Source organism: Parasteatoda tepidariorum, chromosome 7 (assembly GCF_043381705.1).
Source record: "Parasteatoda tepidariorum isolate YZ-2023 chromosome 7, CAS_Ptep_4.0, whole genome shotgun sequence".
Taxonomy (NCBI): Eukaryota; Metazoa; Arthropoda; class Arachnida; order Araneae; family Theridiidae; genus Parasteatoda; species Parasteatoda tepidariorum.
In genome coordinates, this window is record NC_092210.1 from 45,714,793 (window position 1) to 45,735,958 (window position 21,166).

Consider the following 21,166-nt stretch of genomic DNA (forward strand, 5'->3'; position numbering starts at 1 on the left):
TTATCCTCATAATTTAATAATGCTAAGAATCCGGGGAAAAGTTTCCATTTTTATTTACTTAAATACTAAAAGCCTCTTCTTCAGGCAAATCTAATAATTGCAAAGTGAAGCAGTTTACTTCTGATAGACATGGAAAAATTGACAAATTCTCATTAAACTAATTTTCTCTGAAATATGTTTTTTTAAGTAATGTAATTAGTAAATTAAAGTGAAAATCAAGCAATATCCTTTTAATTTAAAATGTATATATTTTCGTTCTCTTTCAGAGAGATATTAGCAATTATGTGATACTAGGGAGCTAAGCCCCCTGCTCACTGACACTCATCAGCCCCTTTGCTTCACCTTATTGCCTTATTTGCTTTACCTTATTGCTTCGAATTAATGGCCGTTTCTTGGCTTTGGCAGAAAACAGTTGAAATTAATCAACTAAAAATATATGTACTAAAAGGATCACTTGTGCCGTCACTTCCCATGTTTAAATGTTTCCTTTATGATACTATTTAGATCTATGAGTAAGCATAAATTATTTTTCTAAGTAATCTTGTTTTGAAATGACATTTAATATTAAAAGCATATTGTTTTATTGTATTATACAAACAAATTTGGTGAGTTCACAATTGTAATTTAATATTTTTGATTATGAATTTTAAAAATAATTATGGATGAATTTTGAAACCAATTTTTGGATTCATCACTTTGTGCATGAATCTAAAAGTTAAGTTCTGAATCATTTAACGATTCTCTTTAACTGTAATTCATAATAGTATAATGTAATTTGCACCAAAAGTAATAATTGTAAAACTGTTTAAAAGATCAGACACTGATTTGAATAACTTTATCTTAAAATGTAACGTAAAATTACGTTATAATAATAATAGTAAGACGTCAATTTTTTTAAACTGCTAATTTAGAAAACAAAGAAAATCAAAAGCGTAATAATAACAGTGCATATAAATACCTTTAAATTAGGGAAACAAGCATATTTATCGGAAAACAATACCTTTAAGACTTATATAAATTTTATGCTGATGACAACCAAACCAATATGAAAATTAATTTGGGAAAACTAGATCCCACCATGCGATTTTCCTGCCAATAAAAATGCACCCACAACAATGGAAAACTGCGAAATTGTCATTAGACTTTTATTATATAGTTAGATATTTTTAAAAATATAATACTGGAAGTAATCTATATATATATATTTCTCTTACACGGCGACAAAAAAAAAGCCTCATTACAACTCCCCGAATGGTAACGCTAGAAAATCGACCAATGATTGCCGCTAAAAATGCCACTTGCCAAATCTAGCTGAGATGGCTCAACATATAGCGCTCTTAAAAACGGAAACTGAAATAACCGGAGAGTGCATAAGCTATGCAGAAGTGAGTAATCTTTGTCGATAGATGTCTATTTTAGTATTTTGTCGAAAGCGCTTTTTTCACGAATTTATATATTACGAATTTATTTGACGATTTTTGATTTATATCACGAATTTATTTGTTTTACTAGAATTTATTTGTTTATGCAGGATTTTCCATTGCAATTCACTTATTTCAATTTTTAATAGACTTAATTATAGCCAAAATTTTAAGCTTTTTAAAGAGATATCAGTTTTAGAAATTTTATCTTAAGATTTTATACTATATCACATTTCTAATAGGTTTAACGAATTACATGTCATTTATTCGAATTCCAATTTATTTTAATGACTTAGTATTTACTAAAAAGATGTAATTTTTATTTTTTTAAAAAAAGTTGTTATATGGATTTGAATTCTTAGAATTTTGTGCATTTGCAATGTACCTAAGTTAGCAGCGAGCGAAGCGAGCTGGGTTTGCGAAACAAACCATATAAGATTGCGAAGCAATTTTCGGGGGGTGGCGAGTGTTAGCGAGCAGGGGGCGCAGCCCCCTAGTATTGAATTAAATTCTAAACACTGATAGACGAAAACGTTATTTGAATTGTAGGCCAACTCACTATTTGTTATTTTGTAACCTGCCGTTGAGCAGCCAAACCATTGTTTGGGTTTATGACTACTAATGCTCAACTCCGTAGTCTTATAATTTTTAACTCAATATAGAAGACAAGGGAACTCCTGGAAAAAGTAATGGGATAAATTTGCCCTCATGAAGAAATTTTTGATGGAACTAACCTGAATTTGCGTAACACGGCCATTATAAGATAACATTGAAAAATTTTTCAATTAGGGAAGTCAATAAGGATTAATGAGGAATAACAAATTTATATTTCTAATCATTTGATGCTACCGAAAAAAATCACTTTAGTTAAATGGGTTTTGGATAGTTTTATTTTAAAGCTAGCGGTTCTTCTCTACTGAAGGCTAAAGATTTCTTTATCACGATGAATTATAAAAATTGCTTACATGAAAAATATGTATCTTATTTGATGCAGACTTATGAATTATAACATCAAATCGAGCAGCGGAATTAAAATTTCAGAGATAGGGGATAGAGTGCTCAGGGGATGGAATGCTCAGTGGATACAGTTCCCAAGGGATACAGTGCTCCGGATATACAGTGCTCCGGAGATACAGTGCTCCGGAGATACAGTGCTCCGGAGATTCAGTGCTCAGGGGATAGAATGCTTAGGGGATAGAACGTTTGCCTCTTAATGAGGTGACCTAGATTCGAATCCCTATTGGCTAGTTGATAAGAATTCTGCTCCCGGCTTGCACCACCTACAGTGCTGAAGTAAAATATTCTCAATGGCAGAACGAATTATGTGCTTGAGGCCCCTTGCCGTCTGGCTAAATGAGGGAAGTTTTCGTGGTTTTCCTTTCCATGTAACGCAAATGCGGATTAGTTACATCAAGAAGTTTTCCATGGAGGCGAATTTCTCTCAATGATTGAAGCAGGAGTTCCCTTGTCTTCTGGGCTTGACTCAAATTTTTAAGGCTATGGAGTTGAGCATTACTAAGACGTGAACTAAGAATTGGGTCGACTATACAACGCTAGTTATAAAATAATATACCCACAAATCGCTTAATAATACCAAGGCTGAATTTGATTGCAACCGTCTGTTAATGAACTTGCAAATCTAAATTTAATCTGTTGCAGTATTTCAATTCAAGTGATCCAGGGTTACTACTGACATAATTAACTGTTAAAGTTATGTAATGTTAAAGTTTGATTAATGTTGAGATTAAAGAAATATTTTCTCGTTTACTTGTCTTTAAAAGAATAATATGTATTTACTAGAATTTAAGAATTTAACTTAATTAATATATTAATGCTGAAAAAATAGCGTTGTTTCTGACTATATGGTAGATGTCTTTTTCTATCTATCTATCTATCTATCTATCTATCTATCTATCTATATATATATATATATACAGGCAGGCAGGCAGACAGACAGACAGACAGATAATGGAAAATAGCAAAGAATGAATAAATCAGTACTTCTAAGAATAACCACGAAATCATGATCTATGCTGAAAGTCATGTACCAGCGCAATTAATTAGCTAACCAAATAAGTGACATTTTTACGAGAATTAATGAATCGGAGAATTGGTTGCATCAATATGGGTATATTTAATGTAACAGATCTGATTTTGCTTTCACTTTAATCTGTATAAAACTAATCCACAATAGTTTTTAGCATGCTTGCATCATTCTTATTTCAAATTTTGCGGAGATAAATAAAATAAAGCAAATAATTATTAGTCCTTACTCCTAAAAAAATTGGTAATAAAATAATTCTGATGCATTTTTTTCTGTTTCTGAAACTGAATCTTACCTAGTTCCTTCAAATTTTTTCAATTAATGCAGCTAAACTATTTTTTTTTATTTAATATTATTTGTTGCCCTTTTCGTTGCTTTGCGTTATTGAAGCAAGCAAAATTTGTTTTCCGTAGTTCATCCCATTAGACTAAACATAAAATGTATTTAGCATAACTTAGCATGTTGCTATAGATCGTGGCCAACTCATGATAGTCAAAATTTACCACTATCAAGTGATTTTCTCCGGTTCATATCCCTTTTGAGGGGACTTAAAATGCTAATTTCCAATCGGCAATAAGACTGCTTGGAGGGGTTTTATTAATCACCAAATATATCAATATAATATTTATGCATATATTAGTATATTTGGTACTTATTATATAACCCTTCAACATTTAATGTTTTGTGTGAAATACATTTGTCAGTGGCAGGTAACTGAAGTCTGATTTTTAAAAAAAAAAAAATTTAATTCTTATTACATCTTGATAAGGATTTTGGAGAAAGAATATTTCTTTATCTTGCCATCTATAAAATATTTATACTTAGTAGTAGAAAAAAGTTCTTCGCCTTCTAGTTCATAAAAATATTAATACACTGTATTTGCTATTGGAAACAATATTTTCTCAAACTGCGGAAAACCCATTGAAAATTTATAATCAAACTGCACCAATTACGATTATACTAGCAGTACATATAAACGTCAGAAGTACATATTAATTAAGCGTCATCTGGAAATGACGATTTTCTGCTGTTTTCCAAAACGAATTTCGGATGTTTTGCGGATATAATCGTGTGGGCTGATGAAAAGATTATATTTTTTTCCGTTTTTTTTAAATAAAATTTAATCCTTTTTTTTAAACTGTTGTTTGTTATTTTTTTACTTATTATTTCCCCCCCCCCTTTTATTTCTTCATATGTCTATAATTTTTCTTTGTTTTATTCTTAACTTAGAATTTAGAATTTTTTAGAAACATTTTTTAAAAGAGTTAATATAAATAAAAAAAGTGAGTAGAATCAGATAACTTTCAAAGTATAAGTTTGGTTGCATAGACCTCTTGTGTTACACGTAACGTTATTCAGTGAATTTATCTGACATAGCAAATATAAAATAATTAAATATTTAAATATGCGCAAAAAACAATTTTTGGATCAAATAGAGCTATAAACTAGCAATTATAAGGGATAGTATCTTTTAAATACATTCCATAACAAAAAAATCGAAGCACCAAGAAGGAGTTACCCGATTAAAACGAAAATTGGTGGATAGGAAGACAATGTACAGAATAGTAAATGATTAAAATTGCAGAACAATTGAGTAATTTATTGCAGAGTTACAGTAACAAGTTCAATAAGGTGTTGACCCGCCTCTAGTCTGGATGCAAGCTGCTACACGGCGTGGCATGGACCGATAAAGCTCTCGGATGGTCTCTTGTGGTATTTCCTGCCAAATTCGATCCGATTGTCAAACGAGGTCATCAACATTCCGTGCCAGATGTAATCGCCGTCCAATCCTATCCCAGACATGCTCGATGGGAGAGAGATCTGATGATCTGGCAGGCCAAGGAGGAGTTTGACAAGCTTGCAGACAGTTCATAGCAACACGTGCCGTATGGTCTGGCATTGTCCTGATGAAAAACCAGCCCAAAAACCAGCTGCAAAAGGAACGGTAGCGAAACAGGTCTTAGGATGTCGTCGGCGTACCACTGTGCAGTAAGTGTACCTCGAATGACGACCAAAGGGGTCCGGCTGACAAAGGAAATGGCACCCCTGACCATAATGCCTTGTTGAGGGCCGGTGTGGCGTGCAATAGTGAAGACAGGATCCCCCTTCTGCACTGTGCATCTCCAAACAAGGCTTCGATGATCGTCAGGACACAGTTGGAGCGGAATTCGTCACTAAAGACTATACGTCCCCAGTCGGCATCATTCCAGCCTGATCGAGCGTCGATTTTGCGCGTCTTAGTGCGTTCTTGGTGCGTCTATTTTTTTGTTGTAGAGTGCATGTCAGAAGAGAAAACTGAATCTTCTATGGTTAAATTTAAAGCAATAGCTTACGCTTTACCAATCAGAAAAGTCTTTAATTATCTCTAAATTATTAAAACTACTCAGCAGTGCAGTTTTAATAGTCACCAAATATTAATAATAGTGTTAAGTAATAAATAGTTTAAAAATCGATACTGGGGAATTAAGTGTCTTACTGACCCTTCAAAAAGAGATGTACTGGAGAAAACAGTACAGTTATTCTTATGTTTCATGATTCTACTTCTTTGAGCAATATTTTAGAATTATATTTTCCTACTGTTTAGAAAGCATACTTAGTTCTAAACTTGTTATTTCAAAAACTTGCTATCTCGAACATATTTTAGCGTCCTTTCAATTTTAAGACATCGCGAGTATATTATATATTACATTATATTATATATATATATATTATATTCAAAAATTTTTTTATTTAATGTATTTTTTATATGATTTCAAATTCCTTTTTTGATGAAATAATTACCAAAAATACCTAATTTAGGCAAATTGCTTTGGTGTGTTCCAGAAATTTATAACTTTTCGATAAATAATCCAAAAATTATAATTTTGTTTAATTCATTCAAAGAAATGTTCCACACCATTGTTAACAAATAACTTTTTAACTGGTATTTAAATGGAATTTCAGCAAATTTGGACAAAACATACCAGTTGAAGCAAAATTCAAATTCAACTATTTTGCATTTTTGTTACATTATTAAATTAATTTTACACCCTGTCATAAACAAGTTTTCATTCATGGTATATCTCAAACGGATTTGTTAACGCTGCAGTGAATTAAAAAGTTACTTAATTTAGAAACTCATGCGTCAGTTTCTAGTGATTCTCCCCTCTGATTAATTTGGTAGAAAACTAGGCTGTTTCTTCTCATGCATTTGAAATGAAGTTGTTGGTATTTCAAGTGTTACTCCTTATTTAGAAATCAGGTAGTAAGTAATAAGAAGATATATAGCAAGTTAATCTGACTTTGCATAGAAATGGTGATATTTCTCATTTAATTACAGATTACGCATCAGTTTCTTTTGGAAATAAAATGTTTTATATTAATCAATCATAAATCTCGGAATATTCTATTTAACAAATGGGACTTTAAACAATTATTATTTCATTCTCTAGCGTGTTAGAAAGCTATTCAGCATCGTATTGTTCAATCAATTTGTTTGCGAATTCCGTGTTGAAATTTGATTTGGTAGAAGAAATCTGATTAAAGAAAGATGAGGTTGAAAGCCGAACAATCATGGCTGATAAATTCTTTCTGTAACGATTTCAACTCTACATGTTAGAATTACTTTATTTATTGATCTTGTATTTACTGATGAAGTGTATTTTCTTTTGAATTCTTCAATTGATTCTTTGATCAAATGAGTGGTAGATACAACCTTTTTTTTAAATTTTTTATCACTGTCGTTGAACAGCCAAACCATATTTGAGTTTGCGACAAATGTTCAACTTCGTAACCTTGCAATTCTGAACCTGGACCAGAAGGCAAAAAAACTCCTGGATCAAATATTGTGTAAAATTTGCTTTCGTAGTGGACTTTTTAGTTGGAACTTACTCGCATTTGTGTTACACTGAAAAGAAAACCACCAAAACTTCCAACAGCTAGCCTGACGGCAAGGGGACTCTAACTCCTGATTCATCAACCACTGAGGATAATTTTCGTCAGCACAGCTGTCGGTGATAGCCGGGGGTGAAATTCGTATCAACCAGCGATCACTGGGATCGAACCTGGTTACCCTCATTGGAAGGCGAACGATCTATTTCCTGAGCCACTGCGACGCAATTCAATATGTTCATATTAAAAAAATTAAAAGTTTGTTTGAAATTAGTTTGGAGAGAGCTCAAATTATGTAGAAGAAATTAAAACTAAGAGCAGCCAGGACGCCCTTGAACGAAAATCCAAGCCACACCCTCCGGGCCATTTTCTGAATTTATAAATTTATTTATGAATTTATTATAACAAAATTATAACAAAAATTTATGAATTTCTTATAGCTTTTTTGCTCTGGAGCTCCATATAATTCTAAAATAAAATAATTTTTGTTATTTGTCATAATTCGATTGTTTGTTATATTTGTTTATCTTTAGACTCTGCTGTACGATAGAATTAGACAAATGGATAATAATAATTTCCTACCATGATTCATCAGCATTCTTCGGCTAGTATTAATCATCCTCTTCGGGATAAATATTTCATTAATAATGCCTATTTCAACTAATAGTAAATACAATCGACTTCTTTCAACAAAGTAACTTCAACTTCCCTTCAAATTCCAGGATAGTGGAGAAATATGCAAAAAGTAAAATTAACTTTGCCCAGACTAAAATATTGGGATTATATTTTAGAGAATGTGGTTATTCTTTCCCTTTATTTTAAAATTTAAGAATTCAAATCCACAAAGAAAAAGAGATTTACTCAAAGAAAATGTCTTTCTGCGTCTTATTTCGTAATTTATATGAGTAATCAAATAAAATGAACCTTTAAGATGGCGTCTGAGAACTTCAAAAGCTATTAATGTGCTATATTTTTCATTTTGTGTACTGTACAAAAACTAATCATTGATAAACCATAAATATGGCATTCTCAGTGAAATATATTTATATAAATATAAATAAAAACAGTTATGTTTTTCAAATAAGATTAAAAAATACAAAATAGGTTATTTATGCAAGGAAAACAAATTTATTTGTTGCTCTAGTTCCCGTAAAATAAATTACATTTCTGTATAATTCACAAAAACAAGAAATCTTTACGCACTTAACAAACTCGCAATTCCATTTTTTTATGTCTGCATTGAGTTGTGGTTTATTTTTAGGTTCTTGTTTTTAATAACATTTAAAAATAGTTTCCTTGCTCTTATCGGCATTGTAGTTTGTATTTTTTTTAAAGAATACTTCAAAATTGAGAAATTTTCTACATCAATTGCATTAATGTAGTTTGGAGAACTCAGTTTATTTTTACAGTAAAACTAATGGTTTTAGAGTCGTTCTTAGATTATTTACTTGTATTTTATTTAAATGATTATAAAACATGAAAATTGAAATAATATTTATATTTTTTGATAATATGAGGGAAAATTAGTAAATAATTGTTTGCATTAAATTATATGGTAGGTGTAAAGTTTATTGTAAATTAAATTAAAACCTTTCCAATTTCATTTGGGGCGATTTTAGTGCTTTGTGAGGCTGGGTAAAAATATATATAAAGAGTGTCCCATACTCAAAATCCAGATTAAATATTTGCGGAATCATTGTCTGTTTACTTTTACCGTCTCTTAAGCATAGATATGGAGGGGGGGGGGTAAAAATAAAAATATTAGTACACATATAATGTCAAAAAAGCAGAAATTGAAAAATTGAAGTAACTCCCAAATTGAATCATTGGTGAATTCTGTAATTAAAAGTTTTGAAAAATTTATAAGATATGTTTTGTTTGATTGTGTACAAAGTATGGTCAAAACCGTAGCACTTTGGTGAAGATTTTGGCAAAATTAAGTACAAAATATGGTTTTATATAATGTAATAAAATTTGGTAGTTTTATCATGATATCTTAGAACATGGCAAAAAACTTTTTAATTCTGTAATACTTACTTTTTAAATTTGTAATTTTATCAAATATGTGGTAATAAGAAGTATAACTTTTTAAACCAGAATTTTCTGGAATGCATTACCATATAGATGGTAAAATTACCAAATGACTAAATATGGTTCGCTATGCATATTACTAATCACACTTTTTCCTCAGCACATGGAAAAAGTTTGAGGAATTTTTTTATCTCGATTAAAACAGAAGCAAGGATTTTATAAAAAAAACCTATCCTATTTTTTCGCTAAAGCATTAAGAAAAAACTAACTTATATCTTAAGTTATAATATAACTTGTTTAGACAACAGTTATATTATAGCATAACTTGTTATAACCAGCTTATTAGTTATATCTTGGTGGTTTGTTATAGTCTGTTTTATGAAGCGGTATTTCTTAAAAAAATAATTTTTGTTTTTATAAAATAATTTCGTTATGGATTTTAAATATTTCACTGTTTCCTATACATTTACTGAACCTAGAATATTATTTTGTACTATTTGAATCTTGTTTCCTAAATCTCTAGGCTATCATAAATATCGCCAAAAATCGAAATTGAACTTCAACTTTTCTGGAATATTCCTAGCTATGATTATCCATCTGTGAGAAAAGAATGAGATTTTTTTTTAAAAATAAAATAGCCTCGTCGGAGCAAAATATAAAAGGAAAAAACAGTCACGACAACAGGATGGAAATGAAAAGAATATTCAAATGTGACTCCATACGATGCGCAAAAATAAAAATAGTTCCACCCTCTTCAATCTATTTTTAGAATAGAAGTAATAATGAGTCCCACTAAATCTTTAAAAAAGGAAAACAAACAAATTGACGCGATCCCCTGAAGCGAAAAGCCACCCCATCACATTTGTAATTTAAAATGGAATTTTTCGTTGGAAACATTTCCGAAATTAGAATCGATCATGAATATTTTTTGCTTACTGAAACATAAATTTTAACACATTCCAGAATGTAGCTTCATAAGTCAGACCTTCTTCTTATATATATATANAGCCATCGCGGCTCAATACATTGTTATTAGAAAATATATTGATATCAATAATTAAATTTTTCTTCTTTTCTTTCTCATTTTACTAAAATACTTTAATAAAAATAACGACAATATTAAATAAATAGTGGATTTCTGATTGGATCTAACTATAAAAACATACAAATATATATATATATATAGAATGGAGAATTCATTTGTAAGTATACGAGAAAAAAATGTAAGAAAATTCTTTGAAACAAAAAAGAAACAGGCTACGGAACCTTTTTTTCCGTTGTCTGCAACAAGTTAGAAAAATCTCTGACGTCTGAAAATGTGCTTATGTAAGTAAAAATTTTACTATCGGTAAATAGAATAATATTTAAAATTTTAATTTGAGAAAAAAAAATATGGCCAGAACTACTAGAGCATCATAAAATTAATCGTGTTTCTGACTCTATGGGAATACTAAAAATGATCGGTAATTTTTACCGAAGTTCTTTGTTAATGATTTTGATAAAATTAACATTAAAATGTGGTTTTATAACCTACGGTTAGTTTTAGACAATGAGAGAGCTTACTTACCTATCAACTTCCTTCCCGAAGATATGAACTTTTTTATGGGGAGTGGTAGACAACTGTTTAGATAATCGGACTTCGGTCTAAAGGTATCTAGGTTCGATCCTGGCTTCCGTTAAGACCCACCCAGCACATGCAATATACGAGCTCGTATAATCTGAGCAATCCTGTCCTGGGGTCATTCGTTGAATAGTAGCGTGAGTACAGGGATCTGGAGAAAATTTCCTTCCTCTTCATATATATTTTAAAGTGAAAGAAGTGTCCTCACGAATGAGTGGTGTTGCCATCTGTCCGTATGTTTCAGAGCAAAGTCGCACTTTCATTCCTGCCGAACTCTCTTGGCAAACGAAAGTAGCACCTTCATGACTTAATTCGCAAAAACGACAATGACAGGCGAGCTTAGCTTGACCAAGTGTCATTAGAAACAATGCTTTTTTTTTTTTTTAATTTTCGATCCATGATGGTGATCCCCGGAACCTAAGTAAGCTTACCTATCAATTAAGCTTCAATCCTTTTTACCCACTGTACTAAAATATTGATTGCGATCGATTATTCACTAATTAAATTCTTTCTTCTTGTCGTATTGATTTGATTAACTGATCATTTGAACTGTCATATAAGGCATGTATGTTGTATATTAAAATTTTTATATTTTCATAAGAAGATTTTATACGAAGTCTGTCAATTGCATAAAAAAATTTCATAATATTTAATTTCTATTCACTTCGGTTATATTATGCCTAGTTAGATTCCATATTGATATTCTCTCTGTACTGCGTGTATATTTGATTAGCAAACTAATTTATTTTAAAAAATGTTGCATATATGCATCCGAAATTTATAATTCTTGATTTATATTGTATAATTGTAACTTATTCATTCGGAGGTGAATCATATCTTACTGAAACTATAAATTTTAGTGCTACTGAATAACAAACTAGAAGACGTCTACTTTTCACTAAGTAATGTAAAGGAACATTCTAAGTGTTTCACTATTTTCCTTTATTCGTGATTTATCAGTTCACTATTTTTGAATTAGATTTATGATTTTTTATTTATAATTGATTTTGACATTTATCATGATTATATTTAGTACTTGCTAACGAATAAAAATGTTATCTTGAAAACTTATAGTGTTCTTTCTTTTTCATTAAACTTATTAAACTGTAAACACAAAAAGCAAAGAATTATTTTTTTGTAAACGTATATTATGAAATAGAGCTGAAACACTAAATATTTTTTTAATGATTTTATGCAAACAAAATTACTTGATCTATTTTTAAGTAAATCGTGAATCATTTATGAAAGAGAAAAAAAAATGAAAGTTTAAAATGTATGAAAATTTTTTTATTGCCGTTTTAATAGAATGTTATTAAAATACACTCCTCAGCTTTTCTTAAAATAATTTTCTATCTCACAAACTACAAAATTCAAATAAAACTTTTTTTATTTTAATATCAGAAATTGTTCGTAATGGAATATTGTGTACCTTCCTTAGATACTTTTGAAGGACATGGGTGGCATGCAATTATATTTTTCTAACGTCAAACAATTGATTATTCTAAAAGAAGTTAGAATGTTCGAAAGCATTTATATTTGTTGTGAGAAAAAAGTTTAAAAAAATAATAATAACTCTATTCTTAGTAAAATGATCTAGAGTTTGTGTGATTAATGATACTTTTAGAAGTGACGACGTAAAAACGTACCCAAGCTATAATTTCCAGCCTTGATCTTTAAAATTGATGGCATTTAAAAAAACTTCTTATAGCTTAATACATTTTCATAGATGAAGTTAAGTATTGAAGAAAACTTATAAGGTTTCATTGTGTTCTTTTCCGCACTCATCATCTTTTAAGAGATTTATTCATACTGCGTATAAATTTTTATATTTAAATTTTTCACAAAAAATGCTACATTTCTTGTAAGAGGATGAGTAATATCTTGATATGTAAATTCATAGCTATAGTTATTGATTCTGAGTAGGTAAGAAAGACTAAACTTTACCAACATTCAGCAATTAACTAGTTTTTGCTAAAGATTTCAAGTAAAATTAAAAAAAGAGGATGTATGATTTTCCCTTTTAAAATTCAAACACAGTAAAAGTAAATGAAAAATATATTCTTGAAGAAGACAAGACAACTTTTGGTATGCATTATTAGTAAATACTTAATTGCTACTTTAAACAAATGAGTAAGTAATACATAAATAAAGGACTCTAAAATTATTTAATACATTAAATAAAGTACAAATTTTCTATTCAGAATTGAAATTTGTTAAAATAATCAAAATATGCACCCTGAAAAATATTTTTCAGAACATATTATTATCATTTTCTATTTATTGAATGTGAAACATATCACTTCTCGATAATAATTCTTTTTTATTCATAATTACTGTGTTTAAATTCATAACATTTGTGCAAGAAAAAAAATTCTTGCAAAATTACCGTAGTTGTATGGTAAATGATATTTCTGATAACATTTGTAATTTTGGCAATAAAACTAAAAGATCATGTTTTAACCATTCGCTTGGTAATTTTTCCGTTTGTATATTAAGGGTTTACCGGAAACTCGGGTTCTCAATATTATAGTTCTTATTAGCATAAATTTAGTAAAAAAAAATGAAAAGTATATTTAATCGAATAAATGGTTTTCATGCCATCCTCTAAAGTATCATGATAAAATTACTAAATTTTATGATATTAGTTACCAAACAACTTCGTTATAAAGCCATATCTTATTGTTAATTTTGTCAAAAATCATTACCAAAGAGCTTCGCTTAAACATTCCATGTTTAGTGTTTCCATAAAGGCAGAAACAAAGTAAATTTTATCATTTTCTGATAGTTTTTACCATGAATTTTTCTCAGAGTGAGATTTGTAAAAATTTTTTTACATTATGTTTTCTGTGTATTTTGCTGTGTTATTCTTAAATGAAGATTAGAAAGCTTACATGACAAATGGCAGTTATTTTAAATAACGAGAATTGTGAAAAATGTATTACAAAACGCCAGAAATTTAGTATTTCAAAAATCAAAGCATAATTTTTCTTTGTTATATAAAGTTTAGGGCAGCCTCACGTTTACCCATTAAACACGTCATCTGATGCTAATCATATTTTCTCAGTGCGATGTGATCCTATATTTCATCATCCAACACACCCTGGACCATCTCCATGGAAATGGACAGCACATCTTCTGTATGCATCTTCTGTTCATTCACATCTCTGTATGTAGTTAGGAAAAGCAGCTTTACAGTGAGAAAAAAAAGTTTGATTAAAACTGCGATAATATAACAAAATTTACAGTGTTTCTGACTCTACGTGAACATCAAGAACTTAAGGTAATTAATACCGAAGCGTTTGGTAATGATTTTGATAAAATTAATTATGAAATATGGTTTTTTAATATGTGATAAAATTTGGAAAAGACGGTGAATTTATCATGATACTTTAGACGATAGCATAAAAATCATATAGGGTAAACTAACCAGTGAAGGAACACTTAAGCTTCGCTTGCCTTTTAAAAAATCATATTAATTTCAAAATTCGTAATTTCAGTTAAATGACAGTGTCAACATATTTGTTACTAATTGCAAATTATGCAAAAAAATTGCAGAGAACTTACATAATATTGTTTTAAAGTTTTGGAGGTTCAAATAACAAGTAGTAAGAAGACCCAGTGAAGGAACAGCTCTTACCAGTGAAGGAACACAAAATTGCCCAGTGAAGGAACACTTAATTTTGGTTATTTTTTAATGCTCTTTATGAATTTTTTAGCCATACAAATACAGTCGGACATCTATTTAACGAACTTCCATTCTACGAATTTCCCTATTTTACGAATTTTTTCGAGGAACCAAGAGCATTTTGGAAATTTTTTTGTAAAATAACTTCCATATAGCGAAGTGAATTTTCTATTTAACGAACTTTTCATTGAGATCCAATTTCCCTATTTTCCAAAATATTTCTTAACATTTTAAACTTGTTAAAGCAATTTATGGGGGAAATGACATTAAATTAATTTTCGAAGCCACTGCTTTATGAAATGTATTACTGTTTTGTCTAAAAATTATCTTAGAGAAAGCAGTAAATTCCCTTTCCCTTTTTGTTTGCACTTCAAACGAAAAACTCACTTCAAATTAACGGATTTCATCCGTAGCAATTTAACTTAACGCAAGTGGTAATGTATGTTTAAAATTACTTTTATAATAAATGCAACTATATTTTTATACATAAATTTAGACTTTTTTTAGTTGAAAATGTATATAGCATGATAGTGTAACACTGGATAATGTTTTGCTCTATTCTTGCTTTCCATGCAGATTTCTTTTATGGTTGAGATTTATATGATAAATAGTAGATACTAGTTTACAAGATAAAAGTGTATCAATTGCTATTTTAATTATGTCTAGTGTTTAAGAATTTAAAACCTGTTTTGTGTTGTTTAAGTATTTTAAGAGGTGATTTTCTATTTAACGAATTTTCCATATAACGAGCTTATTATTGGTATTAAGTGATTTTGTTAAATAGAGGTCCGACTAAAAACAAGACTATTTGTGAAATTATGAGATACAAGTACTTGTAAAATGCTAACTTTTTTCTGTAATCATGAACTAGAAATTAAAGTGATGTTAAATACAAAATAAATTTAAAAAAATCGTTCTTTCTTATAATTTGACAGTCAAATCTAAATCATTGTGTCATCCGATGCTGTTTATTATCATTATTATTTTATCACCTTTTTGTTTACTCTTTTTCCTCTTATTTCTTGAAGCTTTTTTTCTTTTTTAAGTATTTTTTCTTTCTTTTTCTTTTCCATGTTCTCTTGTTTTAATGTTTTTTAGATCTTTCAGCCTCTTGAAATTTTTGCCATTTCTCTGAAGTTAGTGCAAAAGGTAATTTATTCGCTTTTCTTCTTATTTGACCTTTCTTTTTATCATCAATATTTGGCCAATGTAAATGGCTCTTCCAAACTTCTTCTGATTTTTCAGCAACATTTCTAGAATGCCTTTCTCGAAAATAGACGGGGGAAAGGTGTCTTGAAGTTTGAGGCAAATCCATCTCTTGTTGACTTATATCTAGAGGATCTTTAGAAGTACTGATTTTACTTACAGAATCATTTCTTTTTTCAACTAAGAGAATCAGCATGAGGACTCATTTCAAATTCGATATCTAATATGCATTCATTATCAATACTAGCTTCAGTTCCTAAGTTTGACTTAACCAAGTGGTCTTCTTTTAATACGTGCTTCTTCCATATTGGAAAAAGTACAGGCTCTTGGACATTTTCGATATTAGACTCTTCCGTCAATGCTGTGTTAAAAATTTACAACATATCTTGAGGGATTTCCCTCTCAAGCTTCTGAAGAAATTGAGTATCGTTTCTGTTTAACTTTGTTTTTTGTTGAGGAACTTACTTCTAAATTCTAACATTGTAAAGTAGTTTCTATAAATTATATAATCACGTTGCTATCCTATAATGATAGCTTATTAGGAGTTCTTGGTGCAAAAGCCAGCGAAAAAATGTTCTATTTTTATGATTATATTTAATTAGTTTTCGATTTGTAAACATAGTTTATTAAGTTGCCTAACATTTGATGTAACTACACACCCCGTTAATAAATATAAATTATAATTTTTTCATAAATTAAGCTATTAAATTAACATTTTGAACTGAAATTATTTCAGGAATTATTCATACAATTTTTAACAAAATTTCGGTTGTCCTCTATATAGCAGAATTACTTATCCTAGAGTCATGTAAAATCATATATCACACATTACTGTTCATTCACTGGAAGTATTCCCAGTGTAGGAATATGCCTGTTTCTTCACTGGTTAGAAGCTGGTTTTTGTCTTTTAAACAGAATTTTGATGTATAATATGACTAAAAGTACAAGAAAATTACGAAATTTCTTTTATTTTCATTAACTGAGAAATGAACCCAGTAAAGAAACATTTGTTCCTTCACTGGTTTTTCATCGTTTGGTGATCCAGTGAAGGAACATGCCTGTTCCTTCACTGGTTGGAAGTTGTTTTTTGTCTTTTAAACAGAATTTTGATGTATAATATGACTAAAAGTACAAGAAAATTAAAAAATTTCTTTTATTTTCATTAACTGGGAGAAAAACCCAGTAAAGGAACACTTGTTCCTTCACTGGTTTTTCATCGTTTGGTGATCCAGTGAATAAACACCCCCTTATCTCAGTACTTGATTATGCTATGGTGCTTTAAAAAAAATAAAACGTAACTTCAATAACTATATTTTGAATTCTCTTTTTCACAGTGAGAAAAATAAGACTACTACATGCAATTAATTCCACTTCAAACATATAAGTACAAACACTCACCTTATAATTTTTTCAACGAAACAAGGTGTTGCAGAGATAATAACAAATTCAAAAATTTTTTCAGAGAAATCTATTTGACCAGGTAATCCAAAATATTGCTAGATGACTTCCTATTGTTTGGCAGTAAGCTATTGTTACCAATCAATCTAAAGAAAAACTTTCAAATTCTTATTTTTAATGAATATATATGAAATGTTCCTTCACTGGGTAGTGTTCCTTCACTGGTTGGTTTACCCTATTCACTTAAATTCACTTTTCAGTTTTGTAATTTTTACAAAATGTGTGGTAATAAGAACTATAGTTTGAAAACCAGAATTTCCGGTAAACCGTTACCATATGAACGAAAAAAATATCGAATGACTAGTTTTAATACAGTATAATTGTACACGTTTAATCTCTTACTTTAGTTTTATTAACCAGAATTATAGTTTTATTTTTACCAGAAATGTCATTAGTATGCAGTACGACATTTTTACTAGAATTTCTTTCTCCATGTAGCTTCATTAATTTGGTGAAGTAATGCCTGTTTAGCTTAGTATAAAGATCTTTTTTCTCAGTTACAGCATCAAAACTTTCCTAACTTTTTAGATTTTCCATCAAACCCTTACGATTCAAAATAAAAAATAAAATTCAATTAATGTTTTTAAATCGATAGATGTAAAAACGTAGCTATCTATATATCTATTTTTTATGATAAAACTATTTTGATTATATAATTAAAGAGGAAAAGAAAAAAAATATTTTAAATGATTTCAGTAGAAAGTGTCAAATGTTTTGCTTTATGTATGCAAATTTATATCTGCATGTCAAAATATTCTCAATGCGCTTTTTTAAGAGCGAATTAAAATTAATTACTTAAGAACACGTGGTTAATTGTTACTAAAAAAGTGTTGAAACTATTGCGAATAAAAAATTGACAACTTTACTGTTTTAAATATATAATCCATAAGTTCTCAAGGTTTCTTTTTGTGAAAGAAATAACTATTTTCGTTTATGCTAATAAATGTATGAGCTTCATAAATGTATAAGTAAGTGTATTAATAAATAAACGAGGCATTATTTTTAATTTGGCAACATACTAAACCATTCAAAACATTCTGGAATTAGAGCTATTGCTACAAGTGATTCTTCTCGTTTGAGAAATCTCTAGACATAATGTAGGACGTTTCACTATGATGCCCATGTGTTCAGAAGTAATAAACTAATGGAAGTTTTAGTTTGGCTATATAACAATCTGGAATAGAGAAACCTTAGCTCTCATGGGTGAATAAAGACTTTTCTTATTCATGTGTCACCTGTGTAATATTCAGCATTAATTTGTTTAAGTAATTAGACCCATTCTATTTCCAAACGTTTTTTTAAAACTTTTATAAAAAGTTTAATAACATTTGGTAATTATAGCAGCAGTTTAATTACTCTAAATAAGGTTTTGCTGTATTTTACGCTTGTATAGGTTATTTTCAAGAGGCTGAGTGTGATTGAAAAAAAATTAGTGCACGCTTTTTTTTCTCTTTCAAAATAAGAAAATAGTTGTAAAATAAAATTTGCTGTTGTTCTGAGTGAAGGCAAATCAAACATCTATCTTTCCAATATTTTTTATTTATTTATTTCATTCTGTTTTAAAATTAGACATTCATTTTTCAGACGTTTGGTAGTTATAACAGTTTAATAGCTATAAATAAAAAAATCGCAGTTTTTAATGCGTGTAATTATTTTTAAGAGGCTGAATATAATTTAAAAAATTGAAAGTCATTCAAGGCTATTTTTTTCTTTCAAAATACGGAAATAGTTGACAGATAAAAAATTCAGTATCTAAAAAAGTCCATCTTATTTTTATATCAAAATACATAACGCAGAAACAGGAGTGTTGAACAAATTAGCTTTATCAAAATTAAAATCTCGTTTACATACTTGCTTCCAAAGATAAATAAATCTGATTCTTGTCCTTTTTTCTAACTAAACAAACCGTATTAATTATTCTTACAATAGAGGAGCAAAAAGTAAACACTGATTAAATTCTCTTTCTTCTCTTGATCGCTTTTAATTTAATTTATTTATTTTATATATAGCAGCAAATAAAGGTTTACATTTCTCTGTTTAAGCCTAAGAATATATTTTATGTAACAAAAGATAACAGTGAATTATGTTCTAATAATTGAAATGCAGCTTCAGTTAAACAATATCGATTCAAATTGCATAAAAGAAATAAATTATATAGATTCCCTTATAATTTGTTGTGGTAAATTTTTTGTCAGATGGATTTATCTGCAGAAGAGCAGATCAAATATTTCAGACCATTGTTTATTGTAAAACTGTCAAAAGTAGTTGTATTCAATGTAAATAATAGTAATTCAAGACATTTCTCAGAGGCTATAATAATCTTATAAGAATCTTATTTTTATTCTAGGATATGTTTTGACGTTTCTTTTTTTTTAATTAATCTTTGTAAAACTAAGTCGTATTCAATTTATGTTAACAATGAGTAGAATATTCATTTTTAGAGCGAATAGAATTTGCTGGAATTAATCCTCTACATTTAAAATTAGAGTTTCCTAACAAAAGTGTTTACACATTTTCAAAAAGCTTAACACACATTCGAATATTTTTGAAAAACGTCCCCTTTTTTAGGTTTAAAAATAGTTTTGCATATTTTAGAAAAAATTTATTAATTTTTGAATAGTCTTGCATACAATCAAATAGGTTTCGACTTATACGAAGAGTTATAAATACGGAAAAATAGTTTTACATTATTCCAAATAGTTTTTCACAAATAAAATTTATGAATAATTAATTAATAAAATTCACAAATGAAATAAAGTTTGAAAATGATACACACATTTCTGAAATATATGTAACCTTTTGTAATCCCATGGACGTATAAGTAATTACTTTAAATACTTGAATTTATCACAAAATCAGAGATGCGGTAATAAAGTCAGCAGTTTTCTACTTAAGTGTAAAGTCCAAAAAATAAATTCAGGTTGCCCCGTGTAACTTTTGATCTAATGATCAGAACTTCATGTTCTAAGAATCAATATTAATGGATCAAAAAGATAATGGAACAATAAGTGCAGACGATATTTTAAGTTACGAAATCGGACACAAAACCGTACTTTCTCTAAATGAACAAATAAATTTTTAGAATTATTTGAATTTCTGTCCCCTTCCCCAAAATAGGTAATAGTCATAATCTATTAAATATGGTCCAAATGGTTTGGTCAGGAGAGAGATCTAAAGCTTGGACCGCTTAATTTTAATTTTACTTTTATGTATTTTGACAAGTCTCGAGATTGAAAGATTTGAGATTTTTGAGAGTCACGTGAATTGAATGATTTTAGCACTCAATTATAAAATTTGTTTATCCAAAGATAATTCTGTGCAAAAAATAAATTTTAGTAAGTATTTATTATTTTTTATTATTTTATTTAATAACAGTCGAAAAAATTTTAAATTTTAAGAATTTTTGCTGTCCTTTCAAATTATGTAACTTTATCTGGCAAAATACGCAATTTGAGCAAAATCGTTTGAAAAGTTCCTGAAAAATTGAATTTCAAAAAATTTAAAGTTTCAAAATTCGATTGCTCAGGAACTATTCGACCGATTTTGCTCAAATTTTACATTTATGCAAAATTATATACTTTAAGATGCCGCAAAAATTTTTATACTTAGCAATTCAAAATTCTTTCGACCATTTAATGAAATAATAAATATTTACTATAAGTTATTTTTTGCATGAAATTATGTTTGGATAAATGAATCTTATAATTCTGCACAAAAGTTTTTTCGATTCGCTTACAAAATTTTCGAGATATTGTGAAGTATGCAAGAAGTAACATTAACATTAAGTTGTCTAAATGTTGAAGTGTTCTCATGATCAAACTACTGGGACC